This window comes from Nicotiana tomentosiformis, chromosome 5 (assembly GCF_000390325.3).
Source record: "Nicotiana tomentosiformis chromosome 5, ASM39032v3, whole genome shotgun sequence".
Lineage (NCBI taxonomy): Eukaryota > Viridiplantae > Streptophyta > Magnoliopsida > Solanales > Solanaceae > Nicotiana > Nicotiana tomentosiformis.
Window position 1 is genome coordinate 34916786 of NC_090816.1, and position 11612 is coordinate 34928397.

Below are 11612 nucleotides of genomic sequence, written 5' to 3' on the forward strand. Positions count from 1 at the left end.
AAAACTCTGACAGAGAATCTTGTGTTAATTGAAAGAAAGAGAGAGGAAAAACATAAATAGCATATTTCATGCCTCAATGGTAGTATATATCATAAATACTTATTTTGTTATAAAATATAAAAGGTAGCTATAGAAAATAATATTTTAAAATAATTTTGATTTATAATAAATAGGGTGTATACCTTTGCTATACTATATGAGGTACAATTTCCTAAATTTATCACCAAAAATACTAAATAATCGTGGGCCCGAGCCATACCATCACTAGTGCATAGATATAAGAAAGAATAACTTGCTCAAAATATTATAATCACTTCAATTTGAAATATACTTTAATAAAATGATTGTATTTTACTATGACTTTGCTTTACTGCTTTATTTCTTGATTTTAATCTTTTACTATAGCAACTTCTTCTATTTTTTAAAGAAGATATTCATGTTACAACTTAGAATTTAGTATTAAAGGTTAAAACGGGTAGTTAAGGAACGCGAATATCTTATTAAAAAATTTCATAAAAAAATATTATAAAATCTCATTAAAAATATTCTCCTTTTACACGAATAGCTTCTTTTTTGAAATTTATAAAAAATAAATATATAAGAAATTTTTATTTATGATTTTAATTTATCTTTTAACAATTATGTTTTAATAAAATTAATTATTATACCTCATAAGGAGTGTACGTGTAGGATTTCCATAGTATAGGAGGTGTAATTATTTAATTTTAAAATACAAGGATATTTAATATAATTAACCCAAAAATTTATCCATTAAAACAACTTTCATTACAAAAATATTGACATAAGGGAGGCAGAAGCAGAAAAGGGATTCCACAACCCATTCGATTTATTAGGTCCAAAATATATTACTTATACATGAATCTTTTAACACAAATACATGTCCGAGAGAAATATAGGCTCAACTAAAGAAATGTAAGTGTAATATCCCAAACCAACAAGGGAAGTAGCGCTACAAAGCACCCGAAAGTATGTTATATCTTTTTTTTTTTTAAATAACTAGAAAAGAAAAGGGACCCAAAACTAAACTCTAATCAGTTTTGCGTGTAAGAATTGGAACCTAAATCTTTCAAACTCTAATTAAAGGAAATGGAAGAGATATTTCACAAAATTCAAACCAAAATTAGTGGACTGAAAGAAAATCCAAGCTTACCATGGTTTTAAAACTTTATAAATTATCTTTTTGATAAAACCCAGTGAAAGTTATACACGTTCGTCAAGTAACTTGCTACAACAAGAACCGGAAGTATTACAATATTTCCTCTATCTTAATTTATGTGTCATACTTTTTTTTTTAGTCTGTCCTAAAAAGAATGTCATACTTCCTTATTTAGAAACAAGTTAACTTAAAACTTCCTACTTTACCCTTTATGAGATGATTTATAGCCACATAAATATTTATGGCTTATTTTAGACCGTAAGTTTCTCGAGAGATTTTCTTTCTTTCTTAATCTCCGTAACAAGTCAAATACCGCCACATAAATTAGAATGGAGAGAGTAATAAACAAAGCTCAAAGAGTTCATTCAATAGGCAAAGGTCCATATGTAAAACCGGAGTCCTGAGATTGTGCAAAGCTTAACATTTCACTCCAAAAGAAATGTCTCAATACATATATACTACAGAAACTACTGAACAGAGTTAAAAAGTTTCCTAAAACTACTATGCTATATACACCACAAGAAGCGGCGTTACATTCACATCCTACTTAGAAGAAACCAACAATTAGAGTGACGAAGCACACATAATGGTACCATAAAAAGAATGAACCTAATTCTGCGAGTTAAGATTGGCCTATTCAATGCAAAAACATCTTTAATGCAAGAAAATTCAAAATTCATCAACCACGACGTGGACATACATTAGCAAAGTGACCTGGATCACCGCAAATGAAACATCTGCCAGTTATTGGTTCACCTGTTGCTGACACAAATGACACACCACTGGTATTTGGACCACCTTGGCCACGGCCACCTCTTCTGCTGCTAGTGAACGCAGAAGTATTTGTACGCTCACCTCCATTGAGAGTATCTTCCCAACTGCAATGCCAGGCAAAAAAGGTGTATCAACTAGCAAACTACTTAAATGTTATCAAGAGCTCTGAGTAATACAGATAAATCTAAGCAATTATAACGAAGTTCCAATATCAGAAATTCAATCTCGTCGTCCTCTAGGACAGTAATTACTCCAATATACAAATGATTTTCCAGCAGTATAATGCTATGAATTCTATTTGCAAATGAGCGTCAGCTATAAGTGTTGTAGCAGTTTTTTACAGGTTGGCTGAACAGAATATCAACTATCTGAGGCAATATTTTGGTGAGCTATATAATTAGTTGTCAAGGTTTACAGAGTTATATCTTTCTAGATCATGGTGTTTTTAGCTTTATAATCAAGACCTGGAGAGAGAAGGTACAACAAGATAGTAAAGATTACATATAGTAAGTTTTCAGGTGGAAACTATTTCCAAAAATTAAATATCATGTTGAAATATAGTTTTCCCTACACGAAAAAATTGCACTCCCGTGATTGACATGAAAAGAACTTTCTTCCCCTGTTGTTGGCAGTATTGGCAGTGCGCAAATTGCAAGGCGCTCCACATGAATTACAAGGGATTGAAGGTTCTCCTGCATTGTTAGAAAGGATTAGCTATAAAGTTTGTAATTAACAATAGAGCAGGATCTATCCTATATCACATCACATACCAATATATTTTTTTCGCATTCTGATTTCTGTCCTTGCAGTATCACTTCATGTACTCTTTAGTTGCTTTAACAATATTCTATTTGATAGGGTGAGAATTGGAAAGGATAGAGAGTAAAAGTAACTGGAGAACATCCTCAGGTTAGTAAGGGAGGTAAATAGCGGGATAACCAAAATTCCATGGATATGGGGTGTTCATGGTTCACTATGGGTCGGTTTTCTCCTAAAAAGAAACCAAACCAATTAAGACAAAAAACTACATTTTTGTGAAGGCAAAGAACTACAATACCAACTAGGAGTGCAAACAATTAATATGTATACCATAAAATTTAAAAACTTATAATATATATATATATATATATATATATTGTGTGTGTGTGTATAATAATAAGTTTTAAATAGGTATTTCTATAGTCGGTTTGGTTTAGTTTTTTGGTTTTTTTTGCTTAAAACTAAAACCAAAACAAAATCAAATTTGATCGGTTCTTAAAATTCAAAATCCAAACCAACCAAAAAGTTGTCGGTTTTTTATCGGTTTGGTTTGGTTTGGTTTTCAATTTTTCATGAACATCCGCGTTATCACATACTCAGACCAATTTGGTGGGCCAAAGGATAACTTTTGTCATTCCAAAAATAAACTAGGGAAGCAATAGAAGAAAACCATTGACTCTCTAAGTTTCAATTTTTTTGTCATAGAAGTGGCGAAGTTGCAATACCATTGTGTTTAATTTCAAAATTCGGTACCATTGCACTCCCTCTGTCCCAATTTATGAGACACTCTTTCCTTGTTACTTGTCAGTCAGCCGCAAAAAGAATGATATCTTTCTACATTTAGTAACAATTCAACTTTAAATTTTCCTTTTCACCCTTAATGTGATGATTTCTAGCCACACAAATTTCTATGGTTTGAGTTTGTAAAATCTTTCTCTATTTCTTATTTTTGTGCTCAGTCAAAAGGGAAGTGATCTAGCAAAGTAAAAGCAGAAATATTTGCAAGTCATAATCGCTACCACTATTCAAACTTGAACCATATGAAAATTAGAGTTGAAGTGTTTGAAAATCTCATCTAAAAGCTTAAACTGTTAGAGTGAGAGTACACTTTTAATTATTTAATTATATTGTATCTCAACATGGCCCCTCACATATGGATCTGATTCTTTTTCATGAGCCCTACATGTGGACAACAGCAACTCCAACTTCGGTATTTTACATGTCAGAGAAGTTCCTCACACAGTTCAATGAAGAGCGTAATTTGAAGTTAAACCAAATTATAGTAAGAACTGCATTCAATCATATTTCAAATTTAATTCTGATGAATGAAACTACCGAAACATCAGAAGAAAAAGTTCATAGTATTAATTTGACTGTAACTCAAAGGTATCTAACTTAGGGCATTTGATATAGAAAATGGATGGCTTTGCCTTCGTTTTGGTTTGGTACCCTAAAACACTAAAGCATTTTTTTAGAACTTTCATATGGGTGAAATTAATTAGATTAAAACTGATTAAACATCTGCAGATGCTACTAATCATATTTCCAAATAAATTATTTTTCATTTCAAGGGGAAAAATCAAACCCAGACAAAATAATTCTTTTTGAGCAAGAGTTTCAGCCTAATAAATGGACTTTGGGCCTAACTTAATCCCAAAAGCTAGCTTATGAGATGAGGATTGCCCAAGACCATGTAAGGAGACCAAGGACCTCAAATCCCACCGATGTGAGACAATTCAACACCCCTCCTCACGCCCAGGGTTGCAAACTGGAGCGTGAACAACATAAATGGGGGCCAACATCAGTAACAATAATTAGGATGGGCCTGCCTCTGATACCATCTGTAACAGCCCAACCCGCTAGTGATATTGTCCGATTTGGACCTAGGCCCTCACGGGTTTAAAATGCGTTACTAGGGTCTAAGGCTTGTTAACTTATAAATTTTGCCGATGTGGGACTCTGTCTAAAGTCTTGGGTGTTACATACACCCCCTCTTTATGCGATTCACCTAGATTCAGCACTGAGGTTTGCCTCGCCTAACCGGGATTTGCTGCCTAGACTCAGCACTGAGGTTTGCCCCGCCTAACCGAGATTTGCCTAAACTCAGTCGAACTATGACTCACTATCGGCAAGGCTGACACAAGAGTAGCTCCGATACTATAATAAATGGACTTTGACCTAACTCAACCCCAAAAGCTAGCTTATGAGGTGAGGATTGCCCAAGACCATATAAGGAGACCAAGAACCTCAAATCCCACCGACGTGGGACAACTCAACACAGCCTTTGTAGAGAGTGGTCCCACAGGCAGCCTACTGTTTTCCAAAAAACAAAAACGGCAATGGAAGTTTCGTTTTTCGTTAGAAAAAAAAGGGAGCTTCGTTTTCCTGTTTTGTTTTCCAACTATTTTTTTGGAAGAAAAAGGAAAGCATGTTCTGTTTTAGAAAAACAAACAATCGTTTTATGGGCCATAAGATAACCTCAAAAAGGAAAGCAATCATTAAAATTGCAAATAAAACTAGATCGAAACAAAAGCTCTAGACGGGTGTTCCTTACATACCGAAAGTATTTGAACTACTACGAGAACCAGTTCCGCAAATTTCCACCAGTTGCCTTAGAATATCATCACAGCCACCAATGCAACCTGAGAAGATTATAGAACTTTCACTGTTATATAGCTGCACTGTCTAGAAGCAACATTAACATTGTGCATGCACTTCATAAGTTCTATGACTTTATAATGCATATATAATTTTTGAGACATTTTTGTATTTTATGCTAAAAGATAACTCCTTGCAGAATGTGACAGATTAATCTTTTGTTAAGACTCTCCTTATTTTTAATTTATGATCCCCTGTGCCATTGAAAAAAAAATATAATTGTTAGGATTGGGTTACCGGGTAGTGCGAAATTTAGCCAAACAATATTATAATGACAATAACAAAGACAATGCAAGTTGATAATAACGGCAATTAAAGAAGATAAAGAAGACACAAATTTAATGTGGTTCGGTCAAGGTGACCTACGTCCACAAGCGGAGAGGAACAATTTTACTATACCAACAAGAGTACAAAAGACAGTACAAAGTTAGAGTAAATACTCTAATTAATCCCAAATACCCAAAGAAAATAACCTCACAAGATCATTCTAAAAAAAGGGTTCACACAAGTGTTTCCCAACACTCACTCTCTTACAAAATACTCTATAATGAAATAAAGAAGGAGAAAGAAAGACAAAAATGAAAAGCTCTTGAATTGGTGTATTTACAAATGAGGAGAAGCTCCTCTATTTATAGCAAGAAATCCTTGGCCTAATAGTGGATATTATGTCATGGCAAATGTCATGATCCACAAATTTTGTTATAATAGATATTATGTCATGGAAAATGTCATAAAAATTTGGCCATATTACAAATCTTCATCTTGGCCTAATTTCGTCTTATATATAGTAAATTTGCTCCACCTTCTCCGCAAAAACTCAAATAAGCAAAATCATTCTTCATAAATGCCAATCAAGTTCAGGGAAAGCTTGAACTTGGACACTGGAAGAGGTTTTGTGAACATGCCAGAAGGATTGTCTCTAGTGTTGATCTTCTGAACAAAGACTTTTCCTTCAGCAATAGTTTCTCGGATGAAATGATACTTTATATCAATGTGCTTCGTCCTCTCATGATACATCTAATCTTTAGTCAAGTGAATGGCACTTTGACTATCACAGAAAACGGTAAGACCACCTTGGTGTGAACTGAGTTCCGCAAATAGACCCTTCAACCATAAGGCTTCTTTGATTGCCTCGGTCACTGTCATATATTCTGCTTCGGTAGTAGATAAAGCTACTACATGTTGTAATGTAGATTTCCAACTAATAGCGCAACCACCAATGCAAAATACATAACCTTCCAGTAATTTTCTTTTGTCAAGATCACCTGCATAATCCGAGTCTACAAAACCAACCAAAGTGTTAGTATTTATCCCAAGCTCCAAACGTGTATTTGATGTACCTCGCAAGTATCTGCGAATCCATTTCACAGTCTGCCAATGTGATTTACCAGAGCAAGCCATATACCGACTTACCACGCTTACTGCTTGTGAAATATCTGGACATGTACAAACCATTGCATATATAATATTGCCGACTGCACTGGAATAATGAACCTGTTTCATGTACCTCTCTTCTTCCTCTGACTGCGGGGACTGAGCAACTGATAATTTAAAATGAGCAGCAAGAGGGGTACTAACTGGTTTAGCATCTTTCATGCCCAACCTCTCCAAGTACTTCTTCTAGGTCAGGAATAGCCTGTTGGCTTTTCGATCTCTTTTGATCTCCATGCCAAGGATTTTCTTAGCTGCTCCCAAATCTTTCATCTCAAATTCACTTTTCAGCTGACTTTTCAAATTGTGAATTTCTATTAAATCCTTAGCAGCAATGAGCATGTCATCAACATAAAGTAATAAGTACACAAATGCACCATCATTTAACTTCCGAAAGTAAACGCAACTATCATACATGCTCCTCGAATAACCATGACCCAACATAAAGGAATCAAACCTTTTGTACCATTGTCTTGGAGACTGCTTTAATCCGTACAAGGATTTCTTCAACAAGCAAACATGATCTTTTTTTCCTTCAACTTCAAATCCTTCGGGTTGATGCATGTATATTTATTCCTCAAGTTTGCCATGTAAGAAAGTTGTCTTAACATCAAGTTGTTCTAATTCCAAAGCATACATGGCAACGAAGGCAAGCAAGACATGAATAGAGCTATGTTTAACAACAGGTGAGAAAATATCATTAAAATGAACTCCTTGTACCTGACTATAGCCCTTTGCAACTAATCGTGCCTTATACCTCGCATCTTTAACCCCTGGAATGCCATCCTTTTTCTTGAAGACCCATTTGCAACCAACAATTCATTTTCCTGATGGCGGCTTCACAAAAGACCAAGTACCATTCTTGTTGAGAGACTCAATTTCTTCATTCATTGCAATCAGCCACTTGGCTGAGTCAGCACCTGAAACTGCTTCTGAATATTTTGATAGTTCTCCAATTTCTTCAGTTTCCTGTGCAACCGAAAAAGTAAATGCAACATAATCTCCAAACCTTAATGGTTGTTTACCTTCTCTTCTTGGTCTATGTTTGGCTATATAATACTCCTCTTCTTCTAGTTCAACTTCAGGAGTTTCAACTGTATTTTGCTCCAAAGTTGATGAGCTTGGCTCAGAAGGAATGCCAATCTCAATCTCCACCTAGTTATGTGTACTCTTTCCTTTATCTATATTACAAAATCTAGAAGTCTCTTTTCTAGAATGTAACATAGAAGATTCATCAAAGGTTACATTTCTGCTAATTATAAATTTTTTTGTCGTGGGATCAGGATACCATAGTCAGTAACCTTTCACCCCAGATGCATACCAAAGGAAAATGCACTTTTTAGCCCTTGGTTCTAATTTTCCATCATTTACATGCATGTATGCAGGTGTAGAAGTAGCTCGGTTGACAATATAACAAGTTATAGAGATAGCTTCTGCGCAAAAGGCATTTGTCAACCCAGCATTTGAAATCATACAACGAGCCCTTTCCAAAAGAGTTCTATTCATCCTTTCTGCCACACTATTTTGCTGAGGTGTCATTCTCATTGTACGATGTCGAGCAACTCTTTCATTCTTGCAAAATTTGTTGAATTCATCATTATAAAATTCCAAGCCATTATCTGTTCTAAGCCGCTTAACCTGTTTTCCTGTTTGCTTCTCAATCAAAACTTTTCATTGTTTGAAATTTAAGAAAACATCACTTTTATTTTTCAGGAACTAAACACAAACTTACCTTGAATAATCATCAATGAAAATTAACATATACCTAGCACCACCTTTTGATGGGGTACGTGAAGGACCCTAAAGATCTGAATGAATGTAATCCAAAGTACCTTTTGTTCTATGAATCGCTAGAGATTTGAAGCTGACTCTTTTCTGCCTCCCGAACAGACAATGTTCATAGAAATCCATATTTTCGGTACTTTGGCCACATAAGAGAACTCTTTTGCTGAGGATGGAAAGACCCTTTTTCACTCATATGCACCAACCGCATATGCCATAATTTGGTGATGTCAGAATCTGATTTATCTGATATTGAAACTGCAGCAGCACCTATAGCAGTAGATCCCAAAAGAGTATACAACGTACCAGTTCTGCGTGCTTTCATGATCAGAAGAGTGCCGTGAGAAATTTTCAGAACTCCACCTTCACCTGTGTACTTGCACCCAAAAGATTCTAGAGTGCCCAAAGAGATGAGATTTTTCTTCAAGTCAGGAACATGTCTAAACATCGGTGAGAGTTCTCACCACACCATCGTGCATTTTGATTCGGACTGTACCTTTTCCAATAACTTTGCAGGCAGCATTGTTGCCCATCAAGACAACTCCATCTCCAATAGATTCATATGTGGTAAATAAATCCCGACTGGGACACATATGATAAGAACCACCCGAAACTAAAATTCACTCATTGTTAGATTTGAAACTATTATTAGTTGCTAAAACAAATAGTTCCCTCAGTGTCATCAGCAGCTATACTTGCTTCGACAGTGTCAGTACTTTTGTGCTCATTTTTCTTTTCTGTATGCTTTTCTTTGTTTTTCAATTTAAAGCATTCAGAAATAATGTGACCTTTCTTATGACAATATTTGCACATGACATTTCTGTATATGAATTTTGACCTTGATTTAGGTTTCTCACTACTTGAATCTTTCTTATTGGATCTACCCATTATGAATAAGTCTTCCCATTAGTTCCCACTAGTTTCCACAGTAATATCTCTATCTATTTGTTATTTTGATTTCAAAATAGATTTGATATCTTTATAAGAGATATTATCCTTTCCATAAAGCATAGTATCTCTTATATGTTTAAACGACTGGGGTAAGGAAACAAGTAATAACACAGCTTAATCCTTATCTTTGATTTCAGCATCTATGTTACTTAAATCCATAAGAAGAGAATCAAAAGCATCAAGATATGTAAGTATAGAGGTACCTTAAGCCATACGAAAAGTGTAGAATTTTTGCTTTAGGTAAAACCTGTTTTCTACTGTTCTTTTCATATATAGGGTTTTAAGTTTTTCTCATATGCCTTTGGCTGAGCTTTCTGCTGCAACTTCACGCAAAACCTCATTTGAAAGATTTAAAATAATACCTACTTTTTCCTTTTTGTCTATGACGGAAAACTCCTCGTCCGTCATTTTATCCGGCATCTTCTCTTTTTCTTCTCTTTTCATCTAGAGACCGACACCGCCTACCATACAGCGCCTCATATGTTGCCATCTGAATGCTCGTCTGATAACTGTTATTGTTTGCAAACTCTACAAGTGGCAAGAACTGATCCCAAGCACCCCCAAAATCTATCACACAAGCGCGGAGCATATCCTCCAGTATCTGAATAGTGCGCTCGGACTGTCCGTCCGTCTGAGTGTGAAGTGCTGTGCTTAGCTCAACCCGAGTACCCAACTCCTATTGTACAGCCCTCCAGAACTGTGATGTAAACTGCATACCCCGGTCAATGATGATAGATACAGGTACGCCATGAAGCCTGACAATCTCGCAGATATAAATTCGAGCCAATTGCTCGGAAGAATAGGTAGTCATCACAGGAATGAAATGAGCTGACTTGGTCAGCCTATACACAATCACCCAAACTGTGTCAAACTTTCGCTGAGTCCGTGGGAGCCCAACAATGAAATCCATAGTGATCCGCTCCCATTTCCACTCCGGAATCTCTATATTCTGAAGCAATCCACCTGGCCGCTGATGCTCATACTTCACCTGCTAGCAATTTAGACATTGAGCTATATGTTCCACTATGTCCTTCTTCATCCTCTTCCTACAGTAATGCTGCCTCAAATCCTGATACATCTTCGCAGCACCCGGATGAATGGAGTACCGTGAACTGTGAGCCTCCTGGAGAATCAACTCATGGAAACCATCCACATTAGGCACACATAATCTACCATGCATCCTCAATGCACCATCATTCCCAATAGTGACCTCCTTAGCATCACCGTGTCCTTAAGGACAAGCAGATGGGGGTCATTATACTGACGCTCCCTGATACGATCATAAAGAGAAGACCGAGAGACCACACAAGCCAATACACGACTCGGCTCAGAAATATCAAATCTCACTAATTGGCTGGCTAAGGTCTAAACATCCAACTCCATGGGCCTCTCTGCTGCTGGTAGATATGCTAAGCTCCCCAAACTCTCCGCCCGGCGACTCAAAGCATCGGCCACCACATTGGCCTTCACGGGATGGTACAAAATGGTGATATCATAATCCTTAAGCTATTCCAACCACCTCCGCTGATGCAAGTTAAGATCCTTCTATTTGAATAGATGCTGCAAACTCCGGTGATCGGTGTAAATCTTACAAGGAACACCGTACAAATAGTGCCGCCATATCTTCAAGGTATGAAAAATAGCTGCTAGCTTAAGGTCATGGACATGATAGTTCTTTTCATGCACATTTAGCTGTCTGGATGCGTAGGCAATCACCCTACCATCCTGCATCAACACTGCACCTAGACCAATATGCGATGCATCACAATATACAGCATAAGACCCCGAACCTGTAGGGAACACCAATACTGGGGCTATAGTCAAAGCTGTTTTGAGCTTTTGAAAGCTCTCCTCACACTCCTCTGTCTACCTGAACGGAGCACCCTTCTGGGTCACCCTGATCATAGGTGCTGCAATGGATGCGAATCTCTCTATAAAACGATGGTAATACCCCGCCAAACCAAGAAAACTCTAGATCTCCATAGCTGATGACGGTCTAGGACAACTCTGCACTGCTTCCACCTTCTTCGGATCCACCTAGATCCCATCACTCGATTCTACATGAACCAAGAATTCCACT

At 36.5% G+C, this 11612-nt stretch overlaps 1 long non-coding RNA gene across 1 annotated transcript; it reads right to left on the reverse strand.

The window, feature by feature from the left end:
* Nucleotides 1-1583: 1583 nt before the first annotated feature.
* On the reverse strand, nucleotides 1584-2960 carry LOC108948785 (uncharacterized). The gene is made up of 2 exons (XR_001973561.2): nucleotides 2523-2960; nucleotides 1584-2055 (listed from the first exon to the last, which is right to left on the reverse strand). It is a non-coding gene; the product is annotated as an uncharacterized lncRNA (long non-coding RNA).
* Nucleotides 2961-11612: the final 8652 nt, after the last annotated feature.